Below are 22,245 nucleotides of genomic sequence, written 5' to 3'. Positions count from 1 at the left end.
GAAAGAGGTCTGGAATAGAGCCTTCCCTCAGCCCTCAGATGGAGTCAACCTTGTCAACACCTTGACTTCAGACTTTTGACCTCAGAACCGTAAGGCAATAAATTTCTATTGTTTAAGGCCGGCCCGTGGCTCACTCGGTAGAGTGCGGTGCTGATAAATTTCTATTGTTTAAACCACCAAGTTTATGGTACTTATGTTATGGCAGTCCTAGCAGACCAGTACAAATTGAATCAAGAAAAATAAGAGAAAAACAGAAATAAGCAAAATTAGACTAAGGGGGAAAAAGGCAGTTATAGAAGTACACTATAATTCTGTGTTAATAAATTTAGTGATTAAAGATAGACAATATTCTGTAAAAATATAGATACCCAAATATTTTTAGAAATAAACAAAATGAAAGGACAAATAATTACAATAAATCTAAAAAAAAATTAAAATACTTCCTTCATAAGAAGCTCAAGGACCAGATGTTTTACGTATAAATTGTGCTAAATTCACAAGAAACAGGTAATTCCACTTTTTAAAAAAATAAGCTACCAATCAAGGCATTACTAGTTTCAATGTATAACACTAATACTAAAATCTGACCAAGTTAACGTGTTTGTTAATTAAAATTATTTATGAATATACATGTAAAACTCAACTTCCAAAAAAATATGTAGATTTTTTGTGAGAAAAATATCTATAAATTTTTTGAAAGATGTTGGAGAATATTTAAATGATCAAATGTTCTCTAACAGGAACAATAAGAGAAAAATATTCCTTTAATTAATCTATAGGTGTAAAGAAATCCAAATATTTTTAAATCCCAAAAGAATGTTTTTATAATATATCTCAATTATTCTGAAGCATATCCAAAAGAATAAATGTGGAATATTAATAAAAGTTATGTTCTTATGAAATAGTAACATCTTTGGCTTACTATTTGCCAACCTGAGCTTTTACACATGTTATCTTGTTTAATCCTCACATCAATGTGGAAAGGAGGGAATTTTATTTCTCATTTTACATCTGAGAAAACTCAGTTGTAAAGGATTGTATAAATTGTCCAAGATTAATAGTAAACATCAGAATAGAAGTTTGGATCTAAGCCTGTCAACCCTACAATCCTCTGCTAGTAACAACATGCTATATATGTTCCCCACACATTCAAAAGCTGCAGAAGTTAAAACATATTCTACAGTGCTACTGGCCCCTAAATACAAGTCTGGAGAACTGACCATAAATTAAGAAATATATTGCAGAAACAGTCCATGAAGAAATCCTCAGGGAAATAACTTCTGACCTTAACTTGGTTTCTTTCTTTCTTTTTTTTTTTTTTTAAACCTCATTTCTCTGGTCCTTCCTTTCTGTGTTCTACAGATATGCCAACAATTTGGTTCTGCCCCAGGGCCCTTGCATTTACTCCTCCCTGTGGCTGTAACTTGCCATAGCAGATGCTTCTTTGTTTATGTCTTCAGGGTTTTTGTTTGTTTGTTTGTTTGTTTGTTTCTAAGTCATCTGTCTACTGTATGTCAAAACTTACATCCTTCAGTTGTGATGGGGTGGGGGTGGTAGATAAACAAAGCATGTTATATTTCCTATGGTGTGATGTGTGCCTGGATCCATGGGGAAATGTCTACTACTCCTGGTGACTTCCACCCCAGTGAACTGAGCCCAACACTCATGGGACTCTGGTCATCCCCTCTCCTTCCAGCCTGGTCAACTGCTATAAACTTTGGCCTAGTGTTATCACATCCCCTGAGGAACTCAAAAGTGGCCTAGCCATTCAAAGGTCTTTTATGACCAGGAGGACAAAAGTCAGCTCCAGCCATTAGCTATTTTTCTTTTTTACTGTCCCAATATATATCTCTCTATATATATTTTTACTGAAGCATAATTAATTATACATTTTGGGGGGGGACAGTGTTGACTGTCATTATTTGTGTACAATATGTGATGATTAGATCAATACTATTAGCATATTCATTATTACAAATTGTAATTATCCTTTGTGTCCCTTACCCAATTTCTCCCTAACCACCTTCTCCCTCTCCCATTCCCACCTCTAGTAACCACAGATTTATTCTCTCATTCTGAAAGTTCAATGTATCATCGTGGTCTTTCTTTCTATATTTCTTTCTTTCCTTCTTTCTTAGCACCTAATTATAAAGTGAGAATGTGTGGTATTTCTCTTTCTGTGTCTGGTTTATTTCACTTAATATAATTTTCTCCAAGCTCATCCATGTTGCTGCAAATGGCAGAATTTTCATTATTTCTTATGGCTGAGTAATATTCCATTGTGTATAGATACCACATTTTCCTTATTCAGTCATCCATCAATGGATGTTTAGGTTGGCTCCAACTCTTGGCTATTGTAAATAGAGTTGAAATGAACAGGGGAGTTAGGTATCCATTCAAAATGATGATTTCTATTCCTTTGTGTATGCACCTAGAGTAGGATTGCTGGATCATATGGTAGCTCTTTCTGTAGTTGTTTCAGAAACCTCCATACTGTTTTCCATAATGGCTGTACTATTTTACAGTCCCAACGACAGTGTAGAGGAGTTCTCCTTTTTCCACATCCTCACCAGAATTTGTCTTTTTAATAATGGCCAGTCTAACTGGAGTAGATGATATGACATTGTGGTTTTGATTTGTATTTCCCTGATAATTAGTAATGCTGAACATTTTTTTATGTACCTGTTGGCCATTTGTATCGCTTCCTTTGAAAAATATTTATTCAACTCCTTTGTCAATTTTTTTAATTAAATCATTTGTTTTTACTGTGAAGATGTTGAGTTCCTTGTATATTCTGGAGATTAATCCCTTGTCAGATGTATAGTTTGTGAATATTTTCTCTCGTTCTGTAGGTTAACTTTCTACCCTGTGATAGTTTCCTTTGCTGTGCAGAAGCTTTTTAGTTTGACAGAATCTCATTTGTTAATTTTTCTATTGTTGCTTGTGCTTTTGAGGTCTTATTTGTAAAGTCATTGCCCAGTCCTACTTCCTGAAGTGTTTCCCCTATCTTTCCTTTTAGGAGTTTTATGGTTTTGGGTCTTATACTTAAGTCTTTAATCCATTTTGAGTTGATTTTGGTATACGAGAGGTACAAGTATAGTTTCATTCTTCTACATATGGATGTCCAGTTTCTCCAGCACCATTTATTGAAGAGGCAGTCTTTTCCCTAATGTATGTTCTTTTGCCTTTGTCAAAGATCAGTTGGCTGTAAGTGTTTTGTGGTTCTCATTGTACAGGTCTTTCACTTTCTTGGTTAAATTGATTCCTAGGTATTTTATTTTCATGGTGACTATAGTAAATGGGCTAACTTTATTTCTTTTCTTAGGCTAGATCATTATTGAAATCAGGATGATGCTGGCTTAGAATGAGTTTGGGGAGTGGCCTCTGCTTCAATATTTTGGAATAGTTTGAAGAAAACTGTTATTAATTCCTCTTTAAAGGCTTGATAAAATTCAGCAGTAAAGCCATCTGGTCTTGAGCTTTTCTTTGTTGAGAGAGTGCTGATTACTGTTTCAATCTTATTTCTTATTATTGGTCTGTTCAGGTTTTCTATTTCTTCTTGGTTTAGTCTTGGTAGTTTTTATGTGTCCAGAAATTTATCCATTTCTGCCAGGTTTTCATATTTGTTAGTCCATAGTTGTATATAATAGTACCTCATGATTCTCTGTATTTCTGTGGTATCAGCTGTAATATCTACTTTTTCATTTCTGATTTTTGTTATTTGGGTCTTCTCTCTTTTTTTTATTAACATAGCTAATGGTTTGTCTATTTTATTTATCTCCTCAAAAAAACCAACTTTTTGCTTCATTGATCTTTTGTATTGTTTTTTGGGGTCTCTATTTTATTTAGGTCTTCTCTGATCTTAATGATTTCTTTCTGTCTTTTACTTTCAGGATTGGATTGTTCTCACAGTTCTAGCTCTTTAAGGTGTACTGTTTGATCATTTATTTGAAGTCTTTCCATTCTTTTGATGTAAGTGTTAGTTGCAGCAAACTTCCCTCTTATTGCTACTTTTGCAGTACTACGTATAATATGTCTTTACTTTCATTAGTTTCAAGAAATTTTTTGATTTCCTGTTTAATTTCTTCTTGGACCTGTAGGTCGTTCAGGAGCTTGTTGTTTAATTTCCATGTATTTTTTAGTTTCCAGAGTTTTACTTGTTATTGATTTCCAGTTTTAATCCATTGTGGTCTGAAAAGATACTTGAAATGATTTCAGTGTTTTTAAAATTTTCTGAGACTTGATTTGTGACCTAACATGTGATCTATCCTGGACAATGTTCCATGTGCTGATGAGAAGAATGTATATTCCTCAGTTTTTGGATACAATATAACATAGATATCTGCTGGGTACAATTGGTCTAAGATGTAGTTTAAATCCTGTGTTTCTCAGTTGATTCATTGCCTAGATGATCTGTTGAATTCTGAGAGAGGGGTGTTCAGGCCCCCACTATTATTGTATTGGGATCTATCTCTTTCTTTAGGTGTTTGCTTTATATATCAGGGAACTCCAGTGTTGGGTGCACACATATTTATGATTGTTACATTTTCTTGCCAGATAGATCCTTTTATCATTATGTAGTGGCCTTGTCTCTTTTTCTGGTTTTGATTTAAAGTCTATTTTGTCCTATATAAGAATAGCTACTCCTGCTTGGTTTTGGTTTCCATTTGCATGGTATATCTTTTTCCATCCTTTTGCTTTTAGTCCATGTGTGTCTTTTTAGGTGAGGTTAGTCTCTTGAAGACAGTGTATAGTTGGGTCTAGATTTTTAATCCAATCAGTCAGTCTGTATCTTTTGAATGGGGAGTTTAATCCATTTATATTTAGGGCTATTAATAACAGGTATTGTCTTACTCCTGGCATTTTATTGCTTTTTGTTTAGATGCTTTAAATATCTTTTGTTCCTTTTTTCCCCTTTTATTGCTAATTTTCAATGTTGGATTTTTGAGGTGTTAAGATTTAGTTTCTTTCTCTTTCCCATTTGCAGTTTGTTTTATAAGTAGGTTTTGTTCATTTTCATGTATTTGTGATAGTGATTATCATGTTTCAGATACCAGATGCAGGACTCTCTTGAGAACTTCTTGCAGGGCTAGTCGTGTGGTGGTGAACTGTCACAGTTTTCTTTTTTTTTTTTTTGTCTTGGAAATACACTATTTCTCCCTCATTTCTGAAGGATAGCCTTGCTGGGTATAGTATTCTTGGTTAGCATTTTTTTTTCTTATAGTATTTAACGTATATCATCCTATTTTATTCTGGTCTGTGGAGTTTCTGTTGAGAAATCTGCTGTTAGTCTGATGGGGGCTCCCTTATAGGTAACTTGACACTTTTCTCTTGCTTCTTTTTGAATTCTCTCTTTGTCTTTGAGCTTTTCTCGTTTGAGTGTAATGTGTCTTGAACAGGATCTTTTTGGATTGAATTTGTTTGGGGATCTTTCAGCCTTCTGAATACAAAAACCTATGTCTCTCTCTTTACCAGGGAATTCCATTATTATTTTGTTGAACAGGTTTTCAATGTCTTTTCCTTTCTCCTCCCGTTCTGGAATACTCATGATTTGGATGTTTGTGTACTTAAGGTTGTCTACTAGCTAGCTCTCTTAGATTTTCTTCATTTTTTCAAATTCTTTTTTCCTTTTTTTTTTTTTTTTGGTCTGTCTGTGTTATTTCAAAAAGACCATCTTCATGATCTGAAATTCTTTTTTCTACTTGCTCTAATCTGTTGCTTAAGCTCTCAGTTGTGGTTTTTACCTCATCAGACAAATTCTTCAGTTCCAGGATTTCTGCTATACTCTTTTTTAAGATATGAATCTCTTTGTAAATTTCCTCCATCATAACCTGGATATTTTCTCTCCTTTTATGGTGTTCTCTAATTGAGACTTCTTTTATATGTTTGAATTTCCTTAAGATTGTCTCTCAGAATTCCTTTTCAGTCATTTCAAGGATCTCTTGCTCTATGGGGTCTGGTACTTGAGAATACTGTATTCCTTTGGTGTTGTCATATTTTCTTGTTGATTCATTGTTTTAGTCCATTTCTGTTACTTATAACAAAATACCTAAAACTGGGTGATTTAAAAAGAAAATAAAATTTGTTGCTTACAGTTTCAGAGGCTAGGAAGTCCAAAGTGCAGGGAACATATCTGATGAAGGCTTTCATTGATGGTGACTTCAGTGACAATAGGGTATCACATTGTGAAATGGCAGAGCAGAGAGAGCAGAGACTCTCCATCTCTTCTTTTATAGCCCTCAGAACCATGCCCCTGACCACCATTTTTAACCCATTCACTACAACATGGTCCTAAAATGTAATCACCTCTTCAAAGCTCCACTTTTCAATTACTGTAATAGGATTTCCCACCTTTTTAACAGTCACAGTAGGGCCAAGTTTCTAATACATAAAACTTGGGGGACACAATTTTAACTTCAATGAGTTTTGGGGGAACATAAATTCAATCTGCTACATTTGTATTTCTAGTATCTCTAAGTTGTTCATCTAGTATGTGTGGTCATCTAGTAGAGCAGTTGTTTCAACTCTTACTCTGGAGTGGGCTTTGAGTAGAAAGACTTCCTCCTGTATTTGCAGGTTCCACTGGTGATTCTCTTGTGTCAATGCAGTCGAGTGTGTGGTGGGTTGCCTGCAGAGGGGTCCTGGCTGCTACTATGGCAGTGAGTTGTCCTTGAAGTGGCAGTCGCTGTGGCAGTGTTTGTGGTGCACTCTTGCCTTCTTCTTGGGTGGTGGGAGGGCCACCAGTGGCTTCTGCCTAGGTCCCCGGTCACAGGATGCTCTATGTCTTAAGTTAAATGTCATCTTCTCAGAAAGATCTTTTTAACCACTGATGTAAAATGAGAAAGTGAGAAGTAAGAGGTAAAACAATATAAACTCTTTTCTTGCTACCCCTTCAAGTTGCTCTTTATTCCATTACTGTGTTTTACCTCTTGTGACAACATTAATCACTCTCTGAACTTACCTTGTTTCTTCATGTATTTAACTGTTAATCTTCTCCACTTCACCTCCCTACAAGGAAGGTTCTGTGAAGGTAGTCTGCCATGGCATCTTCAGTATTCGCAATAGTGGTTGATACAAAGTAGAATCTCAGAAATCTTTACCTAATGGATGAGTAATCCAAACTGAATACATGAAAGAATAAATACCTGTTAGTAGGGTTACTTCTGAGTGTGGAAACTGAAAGCAGGTAGTAGTGAAAAGGGAGACTAGACTTTTCTTTTCTTATTTTAAAGCATTTCTTACTTGAGCATTGTTTTAAACAATTGAATTGCATTATTCTCACTCTAATAATAAAAATCAGGTGTATTTTTTTAACTGAAAGTTCTTTTCTCACTCCACACACCAAAATAAATTCCAGAAAGTTAAAATAGGAAAAGAGAGAGAGATAAATTGAAAGAAACAGAGAGAAAAAACTTAGAAAAAATTAGAGGAGAATAGGTTAGGAGAATATTTATGTTATCTCTGAATTAGAAAACATTTCCTAAGTATTAAAAATGAATAAAGTTTCTAAAAAACATACTGACAGAAGCACATAAATATATAAAAATTTCAATACATAAAGAAATATTTAACAGCTCATTAAAAGAGTAGGGAAAATGTATGCAACTCATACAACAGGTAAATAGGCAAAGGGAAAAAAAAGGAGAAAGGACATGAGGGGAAAATTCACAGAGGAAGAAATTTAAAATGGCTAATATAATTGTTTTAAATTTAAGCTTACTAGTAATAAAATAAATGTAACTTAACATTAGGAGATACCACTTTTCTATAGATATCTATAGAGTTTGCAATGAATAATCAAACAGAAGATCAAGCTCACTGGTTACCAAGGTGTGCTAAATTGAGCATTCTTTTTCACTTATTTGGAATGTTGGAATGTAAATTGGTTCATCTTTCCTAGAAAACAGTTTAGTAGTGCATATCAAATCTGGAAAATATTCAAACTATTTTACTCAGCAATTCATCTTCTAGAAAGGTATCTGAATACTCTAATATTAAATGTATAAAAAGCTTTGAATTCAATGGTATTTATTTCAATGTTTATGTTAATAACAAAAATTGGAAACAAGAAAATAGAAATGCCATATAGCATAGGAATGGGGGAAATACTGTTTTGTTCATGCTACATAATAATATGCAATTAATCAAAATATTTTAGAAGAATTTTTAATGATATTGGAAAAGATCAATGGTATATAATGTTGAGTAAAAAACAGCAGGATAAATAACTATATTCAGAGTATCAAGAAAAACAGAAATATATCCTGAAGAAAATACACCAAATGTTTGCATTTTTATATATAAGATTATCTATAAGTAAATTTAGTATATATTATTTACTCTCCATACTCCTAATTCCCTAATTTGTTTAACTATTACTATAATGCCAAGAAGAATTATATTCTATATGACAACATGGATGTTTCTGTTAATAAAATAATTAAAGGAGAAAGTTCTATTTTTGTGGTCCTTGAATACGACACATACATGTTCTTTCTTTAAAAGTAATTACCAAAATATTTTAAAATTGGCACTTCTCCTTGACAATGAGAAAAATGGGATTTATCATATTTTAGTTTGAATACAAACATTTTATAATATTTCAAACTCCAGGTGGCTTATTAACTATATCATAAATAATGTTATTATTATTTTGTTTATTGTATTTTTAGGCAAATTAAGGGAAGAACTCAGTGAGCATTTTTTAAAACAGTTTGAAAAAATGTTTCTGTAACATTTTTAAACATTACTGTAGAACTGTTGTTTATTTAAACTTTTTTCCAGCTTTGTGTACGAAACAGTTATACTGCATGCAGATGAGAAAATTAATAGAATAAGAAAAAAGGGAAAGTCTGCTTTCATCTGGTAACCAACCTGAGAAGACTACCAAAAGGAAATGATGACCTTAAAGGATGAAAATAAATTGGATTTCTGAAAGTCTCTTATTTTTAATAATCTACAATGTTATTTTTATCAGGGAAAATTAAAACACCAACTTTACTTTGTCAGTGAAACATTATTTTAATTGGTTTTCTTTATTTTAGTGTAATGGACATTGAAATCACATTTTCAGGATTTTGTGAAGACTAGAAGTCTGACCTGAAGCAGGGTTTTGTTCGGTGAATTACTTGCATCATTTTAAATTACATGATTTCTGTAAAAGTCAATACTAATTTATTACTAAGATAGATACCATAAAATAATACTTACCTTCTGACCCCAGAATATATTTATTATGTGTTTCTTCTGTTGCTTATGAACCTTCTAGATCAGATCAGTATTCTAATAAAAATTTATTATTGCCTTTATTATTATGTATGACAATAACCTAACAATATATTCTCTCCAAGGAAAAATGTCTATATATTAAAACAACAGTATGTCTATAATATGTTATCTTAAAAAGTTTTTTTAATTAACTAAGTCTTCTATTTGTTTTGTTTTGTTTTTTGGTGGCTGGCCGGTACAAGGATCCAAACCCGTGACCTTTGGCTTACAAGGCTGTGCTCTAACCAACTGAGCTAACCAACCAACCTTAAAAAAATATTTTAAACATCTTGAATATAACAAGATTGAGGCATGCTTACAACAATCATGCAGTTCAAAAGGAGAAAGAATTCATGTTGTGCAGTATTCTGCTAAAATAGGAAGTTAGTCTAAATACTCCAAAAAATTGTTTTCCCAAGCTTAATGAGCAGATAGGAAGTTATGGACCTTTCTATGTTCATGTTGTGTTTCACAAATTACTCACCGACCCAGCTTCTTAGTAGCATTCTAATGACCTTACACCATAAATCCCTCCAAAATGTGAACAAGACCTATTAATGTCATTGCAACAGTGCCATGCCAGAACATACTGGATTCAGAAGTAAAGAGACAAAATATGAGTAATGATCTGGGAGGGAGGAAAAGGAGGAATTGGTAAAGGGACAAGAAAATCAACTATATTGTATATGGATAAATTAAGATATTAAAAAAAGAAATAAAATTTGATATTTTGTTCATCATTCATGTTCTCCGCTATTTTTTATTTTTTAATTGACAAAATACAACATAATGTTTGGAAATATGTACAAATTATGGAATGACTAAATTGGGTTAATTAACATGTGCATTACCTAACAATCTTTTGTGGTGCAAACACTTAAAATCTATTCTCCTAGCAATATTACATTAAATATTACTCACCTTGATTACTGAATTTTTTGGTATACTCTTAAATTTTGCACCTGAGGAGAGTGCCTCACTAACCTCACCCTAGTCACAGCTCACAATTTTAATTTCTGTTGTGTTTCTAGTTAATTTTACTTGCCAAATGAATCCTTAACATTATTTTGTTGTTATTCCTTTTATGAAAAGAAAATAATCATGTCTATAGGAAGAGAATTAATTTCAAAAAATATAAAATAACTGCTCCGAATTTAAAACATTTAAATTACCAGGTGTTGGTGGCTGGCAGAGTTCTGCTGAATTTGAGAACCCAGCAAAGCAGTGCTGACGGTACACCTCTTTATTCCTCTTTACCTCTTTTTCGTTACAAGAGGAATAACTATGAGGGAGGCAGCTTCCTTTGGCCAAATGAAATTCCTAAAGAAGACCTCAGCTCTCATCCCTCAGCAATCAAAAGTCCTAGAAGGACTGGGCTGGAGGAATATGTGTTTTGTTCTAAAGAGGGGATCTGGGCCACACACCACACATTCACTTGAGCTGCTTAGATCCACTTGCTCCTTATATTAAATTTACCAAATGTGGAAACAATTACTCCAGGATTCTCATTGATCTGTTTTCATGGGGAATCATTGTTGTAGTTGGTCTCAAGGTCACAACTCATCTCTTTACTATTCATTCTAGATTAGACTCACCCTCAGCTAGCATCTCTCCTGGTCTAGGCATCGTGAGGCACTGTGTTGAAATGATGTAGATCCTTATCCCCGGTAGTCTTGCCCTTCTCCTGCTATAGCTGCTGCACTTCTTCATTGATGATCCATAATGGGCAAGGAAGTACCCAGAAAATCTTCTAGAGATCACCTGGGTGCCAAGCCTATTCTTGTCTGCCCAAATTGTGTAATAGCATCCTTACCATATCCTGATGATCAGAATCCATTACCCATGCTAGGATAACTCTTTTCCTTGCCTGCTTATCTCTTGGCACAACAAATCTAAAGGAATAAGCAAGAGCCATACCTTAAAGTTTAATGGGAGTCTCACTGTATCCCAAATTAGAAGCATTTCCTCTCTGGAAACAAGAACTTATAGACCAGAAAGACTAGAATTGTGGGAAAAGAAAGCACAAATTACCTATGTGGGTAACTAAGAGTGATGATAAGCAAAACCACTCTAACTTCTTCCCCCTGTTTTGGACACTTATTTATTCTATTATTAGAGACACCAAACCATATACTGATCATTGACCTTGGAGTGCATTCTACATCCCATAAGCTGGTTCCCCGTTTTCACAGAATCTGGTGTCTGAGCTGGCTCTTAATCCACACCTTCAAAAGCTAATACAGTTCTCTGTTGTTCCAGCAATTTCTGGGTGATACAGTATCATTTGGTGTAGTGACTCTCATGTTTGTGTACACATAGCCATATTGTTGAGGATATTGATATTAATGAGATAGAAATAAAACACATGTACTTCATAGAAGGCCAAAGCCTGTAGTGTAGAGGACCAAAGTCCTTAGTTTAGCCTGTAGTGTAGAAGGACCAAAGTGCTTAGTTTAAGCCAATGCCTGTAGCTCAGAAGGATCAAAGTCCTGTAGTTTAGGAGGCCAGAGCCTCTAGCTTAGGGGGCCAAAGCCCTACCCTTTAGGAAAACACATAGAAATGCTAAGATGGGAAAAGACCAGAAAACTTTCACAGGACTGAAGCCTTTGATGTGGGTAAGAGAATTGAAGCACAGCAAAAAGTGATAGCTCTGGGGGCAGTTGCCCTTGGTGCTGCTCAACCTAGATGATGGGAAAGTATGTAAGCTAAAATCTTCGAGGATATTCTGCTAGTTAGTGCTCAGGGGACATTCCACATCTTTCCCTAAGCTGTTTCTTTGAGTTTCTTGGGGAGTTAAGTGCTTTGGTGATTATCTCATTGTTTCTTTTTGTATGTCACATAGCTTAGTTTTATGACTCCTTTTGATGGTAAATTGCTTGAACTATTTTAACCTACACCTGCTTTAATGAAAATTGTCACATAGCCAGTTTGTTTATGTTTTCACTATGATTGATTAACCACCTGTTTTTCTTCTGTAACTTTGACTTAACAATAAAAACTGAAGCAAAAAGTGACTCAGGGCTGTGCCTGGGCTCTCCTCTCTTGAAGGAGTTTTCTCTTGGTGCAGTCCCTTCGGGCTTCTCATTGCTCTGAATACATAGGCTCTGAGTAATCTTTTGCATCTCTGTCACTCTGCAAGAGGTGACACCATAGCATCCTTGGTGTGAAGTGCATCACTTGATTCAATGACATGCTATGTGGAATCTCATAGTGGTAAATCAAACATCATGAAAACACTTGGGTAGTGGTGCTGGCTGAGTCCTTGCAGGAGGGAAAGGCAAACCCCTATTTAAAATATGAATCAACTGTAACTGCTTCTCCACCGATAAAATGTAGGAAAACTCAAAGGTTATTATGAGGATGAAATGAAATACCGTTAAAAAGAGATCAGTTACTGTTTCTGCCATGTAATGAGAACCCGATAAAATATTTTGATTATGATTATTAAATTGTGTCATCTTTCTCAAAATCGTCTAGAAATCTTGGGGGTTTTCCCTTTCATTAAAAACAGACAAAAATTACAAAAATCAAAGAAAAGTAAACCCTCTCCCCTACAACCAGCATGAATAGAATGCAAAAGTATTCCAAAAATTGGCCACAAAAAGGTAATACCCTTTTTGATAAGTAGTTACTTTTTTAAATTACAGAAAAGAAGGAGGTGAAGCCATCTATGGAGGAAAAAATTTCATCATCCCTTTGGAATTCCTTTAGATGCATTATCTGAACAGATTCTCCTAATTGCAAATCAGCTGTAAGAATTCAGTTTCTGTTTCCCCAGCCTTAAGAACAGAGCTTTGCTTAGAATTTTATTCCTTATCAAGTTCCCTATCCTCATACTGATTTAAAAATGCCTGTACTATAGGAAAGGAAAAGTCTTTATTACATAAAAAATTTAGAAACTAATGGAACACAGTGCATCATATAACTTTTTTTACAGATTAGCCAGAGTTTACAGGCCTTTCTTAATCTCTTGGAGTATCATATTTTGGTTTCCTTTAGCAGCATCAGGAAGAAAGGTGTAGTCAGTGAAGGTGTTAAGGGTCCAGAAGATCATGAAGGCGTTACAGACTTCTTGCATGTCCTTAAATTGTGAAACTAAGCAGGGCCACCATTATTTCCTATACTTTTACCCTTTCAACCCCAGGTCCTTTACTCAGGTAATTTTGGCACAGTCTTCATAGGAAATAATGGTTAGAATTGTCAGGTGAGCTACTGTCATGGTTTGCCTGGATCTGTCCCAGTTTTAGAGCTGAAAGTCCCACATCTTTGGAAGCCTCTCAGTCATAGGCAAACTAGAGAAGTTGTTCACCACATATGGAGTCATTATAGAAATGTGGGCCTGTTGTGAAGAAGACCAGAGAGCAATTCCTGGCTCTGTTTCTTACAAATTGTAGCATCCTGGGAAAGGAACTTAACCCCAATCACACCCCTATTTCCTCAACCATGATTAAGGGCATAAATAAACTTTTTTAACAGAGTTGTTCCAAAGAGTAAATGAAATAATACATTTAAAATATTTAGCATAGCTTTAGGCACATTATGAGTTACCAATAAATATCAGTTATTGTGATTATCAGAGATAAGTTACTTAGCATTGAGAATCTCTTAGGTTTCTTCCCATAGCCTTCAGTCATGTTGATAAAATCGGAACATTATACATTTTCTGTTGAGCATAGTGGGTGTGTGATCCCAGAATTAAGAGCTTCTGGATTCCTAAGCAATTTCTCTTCTGAGAAATTAAATCCCTGCAACATTCCATGTGGGTGAATTCTGGAACATGCTTCATGGGAAATGCCACTGGAGATGGGAGTTAGCAAATTGGTGGTTAAGAGTATGGCTCTGGAATAAAAAAGACTGGGGCTTGATTCCTGGCTTCACCTTACAGATTATGCAACCTCGTATCTCTGAGCGTGGGCTTCCTCATCAGCAGAGGGGCATTAGTATACTGATCTCACAAGATTTGGGTGATTCGTAAGTGAGATAATGCTTGTAAATGCTTAGCACATTGCCTGGCCATTGAAGTGCTCAATAATCAAAATCTTTGGCTCCAGAGACCAAGTTATGGACCACGACACTGTCGTCCCAATGGTAGAGCACAGAAAGGTGAGAAAGTGAGAGAGAGGCCCCTGGACATCCAATCTGTTTATAGTTTCACTACACACCTCCTACCTATTACTCCTCAAAAGTAGATATTTAAGAGTCTCCCTCTCGCCAGATAGCTGGTAAAACATTATTTCTGGGTGTGTCTGTGAGGATGTTTCCTACAGGGATCAGCATTTGAATCAGTAGACCTAGCAAAGAAAATCTGTCCTCACCGATGCGGATGAGCAACATCCAATCTGTTGAGGATCCAAATAGAATAAAAAGGTGGAAAAAAGGCAAATTTGCTCTCTCTCTTCTCGAGCTGGGACATCCATCTTCTGCCCTCGAACACTAGAGTGGCTCGTTCTTGGGCTGTCAGTCTCCAGGACTTAAACCATTCTCCGTGACAGAAATCAGGAAGCACTTGTCTCTAGGGCATGGGGATCGACTGGAAAGGGGATAAAAATGTTTTCTGGGATAATAGGAAGTTTCTGTGCCTGGTTGGTGGATGCATGGGGAGTAAGGTTTTCAAAATTCACAGACATAAACCCTTAAGTTATGTGCATCTTACCATACATGAATCATACTTTAATTAAATAAAAAGAAGGAAAAAAAATCTTGTCTGACTCTAGAGACACTGATTTTAAATCAAGAAGCAATTAAGTTTATGGTGGATTACTTTTGAGGATCTACATTTATATTTATGACACATTACTTTAAAAAAAAACCATAATCCTTTTTTTTTTTGTTTGTTTGTTTTTGGTAAAAGCCTTTTTCTTAGAGAATTACTGGGGATTTTTTTTTTTTTTTTTAACTAATCTCTAAAGACTTGGTCTATTTTACTAATGATATTTATTTGACAGAATATTGTTTCAATGGACAAGACCAGATCAATTTTAGGAGGTTATGTATATGGGAATACAATGTTTTTTTTTGGAAGTTCCTGGTTTTCATTTCACCATTAGGATTATTGCCAAACAATATATGCTTTCGTAAATTAAAGAAGAGAGGGAAAACAGATAATTGCATAATGTCTACTAACAATACAGTTTTTTCATTATTTTTTCTCCTGATTGTTGATGCAGGAAAAGCTAAAAGAGGTGAGGGAGGGAAAGTATAACTGAAATGAACAGAAGTTACTAAGTTCCAAATTAAATAAATGCATTTTTTGATGATGAGTCAAAATGAATTAAATGACTTTAAAATTAAAAAGCACGTGTGGGGGATTATTTAAGTTTCAGAAATATACAGTTCATATGATATGTTGAGACTATTACAAGCTATGTTCCCATGAAATCAGTATTTGAGGACTACAGTAGTCCCCCCTTATCCATGGCGGATATGTTCCAAGAACCCCGGTGGATGCCTGAAATCACAGATAGTAACTGAACCCTATATATACTAGTTTTTTTCCTATACATACATACCTGTAATGAAGTTGAATTCACAAATTAGGCACAGTAAAAGATTAAGAGTGACTAATAAATAGACTGATAAAATAGAACAATTATAGCAATATGCCAGCATCACTACTCTTGTGCTTTGGGGCCATGATGAAGTAAAATAAGGGTTCCTTGAACACAAGCACTGTAAAACCACCGCAGTGGATCTGATGACCCAAATGGCGACTAAGTGACAAATGCAGGGAGTGTAAACAGCATATAGATGCTGGAATCAAAGATGGTTCTGACCCCAGGCTGGATAGAGCAAGACGGGGCGAGATTTCATCTTGCTACTCAGAATGGCACACAATTTAAAACTTATAAATTGTTTATTTCTGGAATTGTCCATTTAATATTTTCAGACTGAGGTTGACCATGGGTAACTGATACTGGGGATGGCAAAATCACAAGTACGTGGGGACTACTGTACTAAGAGCTACCATATATGAAACCAGAGGAAGGAATAAAAGATAAGATACTGTAAGGGGTTAGACTGAATACATTTTGAGGTCAAATGGATAATTAGATAATTAAGAAAACAACCATGAGCAGTTGGTTAATTTTGTTTTGCTTCTCTAACAAATTACCACAAACTCGGTGGTTTAAAATATCACAAATTTATTGTCTTATATTCTGTAAGTCAAAAATCCAAAATGAGTCTGCCTGGTCTAAAGTCAAAGCATGAACAGTACTGCCTTCCTTTCAGGAGGCTCTACAGAAAAATCTGTTCTCTTGCCTTCTCTGGCTTCTCTCTCACTTGGTTTGTGGCTCCCTTCCTCCATCTTCACAGCTACCAATGTTGCATCTGAGTAACCATTCTTCCATCTCCCTCTAACAAAACCCCAGTTTTGGGAGTTCTACGGTTTTTAAAGACCCATGTGATTAGATTAGTCCTACCTGGATAATCCAGGAAAATCAATCCATCTTAAGCTCTTAATTGAATCACAACTGCAAAGTGCAGTTTGCCATGTAAGTTAAACAGACAAGTACCAAGGCTTAGAATGCGGACATCTTTGGGAGGTCATTATTATGCATATTACAGCAGTGGGGAAAAAAATTAAAGAAAACAACAAGCCAGAAGACAAAATGATCATTTTGTTTCAATATTATTCTCTAATGTTTAAAGAGATTCTTCTATCGCTTGTGCTTAGTACAAAATATTTAGAGGGCTCATTTCTCTCTTTTTTACAGTGCTAGAGAAAAGAACATGCCTCATAACCTCTAAATTACTTCCACATACCTATAAAAATATCTTTCTCTCAGTACGTATAGCACAGAGTTATTTAATAGGGTAATATTACTGTTCTTGCTATCTGTTAGTGAGCACAGTCACTGTAAATAAAGTGTCTCCAAAAGATCAGCAGATACATTTCTTTTTTTTTTTTTTTTCTGGGCTGAATTAATTAATTAAAAATATGTACTAAAAATAATGGTGTCAGAGTGAGATATTTATTTTTAATTACTCATTTGATTTTGCTATAATTGGGGTTGCTATCAGCCAATAGGAAGAAAGGATGATTTTAACCAAAATTCTGGTAACAGGTGGCCTGGTGCCCATTAGGACTGATATTATATGGTTTAGGTTAGGATGAGGAAGCCATGGAGAAAAAAGGCTGCAGGAAGGGACATTGTCCCTTGAACTGAACATGCTAAAATGGTCTGTTGCATCATGATCTACTCCAGTCCTACAATAGTTTATGAACTTTTAATGTAATGTAAAGTAATGTAGTGTTTATCTTTAATCTCTAATTAAAATAATTCAGATTATGAGAATTTTCTAAAAGGCCTTATTTTTACATGGAAACCCTTGAGAATGTATAACTTTGAAGTTGCTTTGTTAAATATGATAAGAGATAGATGGCAAAAAAAAAAAAAGCAAATTGCATATTCCAATTTTATAAAACCATAATTTAAGGTATACAAAATACTGAATAATAATGTTCTGAATTTGAAAAACTTGGAAGATTTATTTCCTATTATCAACATACATAAAATTTTGGAGACTACTATGACAAAAGAAATGTGTACAAAAATTGAAGTTGCAAGATCTTGACCTGTCTTTACCTTCATGGTTTATAAAATAATATTAAAAGCTTATAATCAATCTCTACCACTACCAATTATGAACTCTTCATTGAGCATATATTGAATTTTCTTAGTATGTCTTATGACCTTTAAAATCCTGACTATATTTTAATGGATTTTCTGGTCCTGCAATGAAAAATTTCAAGGGCTGTGAGAGGGCACATAACAAGCAAAATTACTATATCCTTTTAGTTTAATTATTTTTTGATTATTTTAAAATCTGAAATCATTATTGTTATTGGTTCAATTCTAAAAAATAGAATTGAAAGTCCTTAAGAACCTTTCTATCTCAAAAATATGATTCTACAGTTCAATCACTTTAAATTATCTTATTTTGGCAGAAAGCAAGAGTAGAAACCTCACGACTCAGCCCTTCATCTTACTGGTCTTTTTTGTACACGACAAAATAAGGAAGAGAGGCTGTTATCTAGGAACAAGTAGTCCCCATCTTAGGAATTGGTTGTATTCCTAAAGGTCATTCACTGACACTGGTCAGTTGAATGCATTAGATTCAGGAAAGTCCAGCAGCAAAATGTTAGGAACCACCCAGTGATTCTTAGTTGAAGTGGAGGAAACTTCAGTCTTGGGGGAAAAATGACAGGTTCCGAGGCCAAGAGAAAGTGGAATATTAACTGACAGGACCTTAGCAAAGTGAGAAAACAATAAGGCCAAAGTAAACCACTGCTGCCCTGTGCGTTTTTTCAGAAATCACCAAAGTCTGGCCCTTCTAGGCTCAGTCTCCTCCAGCAGTGTGGTCACCCTAGAGCACGACAGTAATGCACGAGCAGCCTCTTCCTCATAACAGAAGTAGCTGGGGCCTAGCCAACTCATGGGAATTCCTGAAATAAAATATCCACCAACATGGTGTCTCCTCTCACTCAGTCCCGTCTGGCTCTGTCAAATGTGGGGCTTCTGCCTTGAACCGTCCTGCAGCTCCTTGCAGTTTGCTAGGCACATAGCAGCTACAGTATAAATACTTGCAGATCAATTTATTAACAAAACAGTCTGACTAATTACATGGATCAATGGTGATGATTGCTGATAATTCCAAATGAAATACATTAATTATATCATCACATATATAATGCAAAGGCTTTGGAGAGATGAAAATATTAAAATATCTTAGAACATTTTAGTTTTAGTGCAACTACATGAAAAAAGCATAATGGTATATCATATACACTAGAAAGGGAGTGCATTTCTTAAATTTCAAATGATGTCACTTTGTCACTGTGATACCACCCCTTCTGGTATCTCTCAGGGAGTGCTCAGAGGTTGAGTGATTCCTTTGACCTCCTGTGGCCTCCCTAGACTGACCATTGCCTTGTGTTTCCAGTGACCACTTCCTGCAGTTCCGCTGGCCTTAGGGAAGAGATGGTATACTGGAGTGGGGGCCAAGTGTCCCTTTATCACTCTGTCTTAAGCACAGAACAAACTTTTACTCTAAATCAATGGTTGGCAAACTACAGCCCTCCATCCCCAACACCTGTTTTTATAAAGTTTTGCTGGAACATGACATATACATTCATTACCACACAGTCAGTTGCTTTCATGTTAAAGTGGGAAAGTTGAATAGTTGAGCCAGATATGGTTTCACAAGGATGAAAATATTTACTATCGTGCCTTTTATAGAAATAGTTTGCCAACTGCTACCCTGAATGAACACAGCCAGAGCACAGCCTATAACATTTTAGAGTACTACAGAAAGGCATCGAGAACTCAGCATGACACAAAAAGTTGCTTACAGCTGCTACTGAATGAGACCATTCTCAGGATACCCAGGTCATATTTGCTCACAATTTCCCTTTCCAAGAAGCTCTGCTTATTTCTTGATTAATCCTTTTGGAGCAATGGGCAGCTTGTGCACCTTAAAGTGGTATGCCCCAGAGTCCAGATCCAACTGCTATGTTGCCCATAGAAAAGAAGAGTTATCTCTCTCTCTCTGGTACAACCTCAGTTCCTCATTTCTGCTCAAGATCTACTCCTTTCAAAAATGATAAATTAGTAGGGAGAATATCCACATCCTAAAGGGGAAATTGTATTCCTACCCAGGTAGATGAAGTCTTATTCCATAATCCAAAATAACTAGTCCATTCATTGTAGATAGTGTCATTGTTCCCAATTATTTACTGTCTTAACTTTCATTGTCTTCCTCTGGGAGTAAACTTTCCCATGCAATTGACTTTAGTCTTTACCATGCGACTAGGCTTGGAAGAGCAGATCCCAAACATTCCATCCATATCCTTGCAGAAACTTTAAGAACCATCACATAATTAAACATTTCCACTTTCTTTTACTTTGAGAATATCATGCCCCAAATAGTGACTGCAAATACAGGCTGCATCTTGCCATGAAGAAGACACATGGCACACAGCCAACTCACAGCTGCCCCAACTAACACGTAACAAGTGAGAAATTTATGTTGTTATAAGCAAATTGCAGTTTTTAATTTCTGTGCCATTTGTTACTTAGCGTAATGGAGAAAGATGACTAATACAGAAATTGCTTTCAGAAGTGAGGTGCTGACATAATTAAAACCTAAAACACGTAGCACTAGATTCAAGGCCCAAAACAGTAAGACTATGTCTTAACATTAGCCTTATTAACATTGTTACTTGACTTAACATTGTACATCTATGACATAGTTTAAAATCTCCTCCTTTTTATTTTCTTGTTAGAAAATGCTCATATTATATAGTTTTCTAAATTTCAATTCCTAGGCACTTGTGCTACTAGCATAGTTAATATAGCTTAGTAATTTGATAAACCTAACAAATAACATTATAATTGTGAAATCAGAAAATTAAGACCAAAATCTTTTACATTTCTTGCATTTTAATTAACAATACATCCAAACTTTTATAAAGGAAAATTAATTTATTTTCTATTCAAATATGCATCTATGTGTTTCATAAAAATAATGTTTGCATATATAAAACACATTGAAAGGACAACAGACTATTTTTTAAAAAATAAGTTATTTCGGTTTTTCAAGATGGCGGTGGTTGCGGCGGTTGGCGCGGAGTAGCTGAGGTGGAAAAGGTGGCCACTGGGCCTCAGGCAGCCGGGAAACTTGTGGACCTTCCTCTTGTAATCTCTTAAGGGAGGACCGCTGCTGGTGGCCGGTCATGGGGGGTGACCGCCACTTTGCCCCCGGCAGGAGAGGCTGCCTCATTTACAGGCAACAGCTTTGAAGTGTGGAGCAGGAAAAGAACTGTTTCTTAGCTGCAAAAGCGAGTCTCGAAACAGGGAACACGGCGCCAGGGCTGCTGTGGATGCAGACAGGATCCCGGAGGCCGGGGCCGCGCTGAAGGCGGCCAGCTGCCCTATTCAGGATTCGAGGTTTCAGGTCGGCATTAAAGAAGATTCCTGGGAGCGCCTGAGCCACGCCGCAACTGAACAGCCCAAGGCGGCAGCGGCCGAGAACGGGGAAGGTGGCAAACCAGAGGCAGAGAGTGAGCGCCCGACCTGGCACAACCCTGTGAGTGACGCCTGGACCAGCCCTGTTTGGGGGGCTGACGCCCACCCGGCTCCCGCCTGCACCACCAGGCCACTCACCGCCTCAGGGCTGCCTCCATTTTCCCAGGTGCTGGCAGCTCCGCCCAGCTCGGCCCTCACTGAACCTTCCCACTTGCTTGGCCCGGCACGGGGCTTTCCGGAGCCTGAGGGCCGGCCTCCCCTCCCACTCCCTCCATGGTTCTCTGGCAGGTTGGTGGCGTGGAGCATCCCTGGCCAGTGTCGGGAGGGCAAGGAAGTACAGGCGGGCCAACCGTCACTCCACCACACCCTGGACTCCGCCCCCGGTAAACTTCCTGTTACTGGGAGGCAGATACCATCTCTGCGGCCACCAGTATGGAAAAAAGCCTAACCAATTTCTGGTTGGGAATAGTGTGGTAGGAGAGTTCCCAGGTCCGCTCGAACCTGTCGGAGAGCTGGCTGCAGGCAGGCGCTAGACTCGGTTTATACCGGGGGGATACAAAGGTGAACAACTCCCGAGAAAGATCTACACAGTGCTACAAAGGCACCCAGAGCGACCGGTCGTCTGTGCCTAGCAGAAACCTGGTAGACTTCCTGGGCGAGGCAGTGCCGAGCCGGGTCTTGAAGGCCCAGCTGATAGACGAGGGTTGCAGAAGACACGCCCCAGCCCAGCACAGTGTGCACAGAGTGGGGAGACGTGCGGCCAGGGAGGCGAAGACTCGGCAGAAACCACACACCCTGTGTGGTCGCCACTGCACGATCCAACAGCCTGGGCAGGAGCACATGGAACAGGGAGAAGTCCTGCACAGGAAGTTAAACCTCAACAGCGATCACACACCCTGTGGTACGTGATCTACCAGCCCAGCAGAGTCCAAGCTGACTAGAAAGGTGG

The sequence above is a fragment of the Cynocephalus volans genome, chromosome 5, assembly GCF_027409185.1.
Source record: "Cynocephalus volans isolate mCynVol1 chromosome 5, mCynVol1.pri, whole genome shotgun sequence".
In the NCBI taxonomy this organism is placed as follows: domain Eukaryota; kingdom Metazoa; phylum Chordata; class Mammalia; order Dermoptera; family Cynocephalidae; genus Cynocephalus; species Cynocephalus volans.
The sequence above is the reverse complement of the archived record's forward strand: the minus strand, read 5'-3'. Positions refer to the sequence as shown.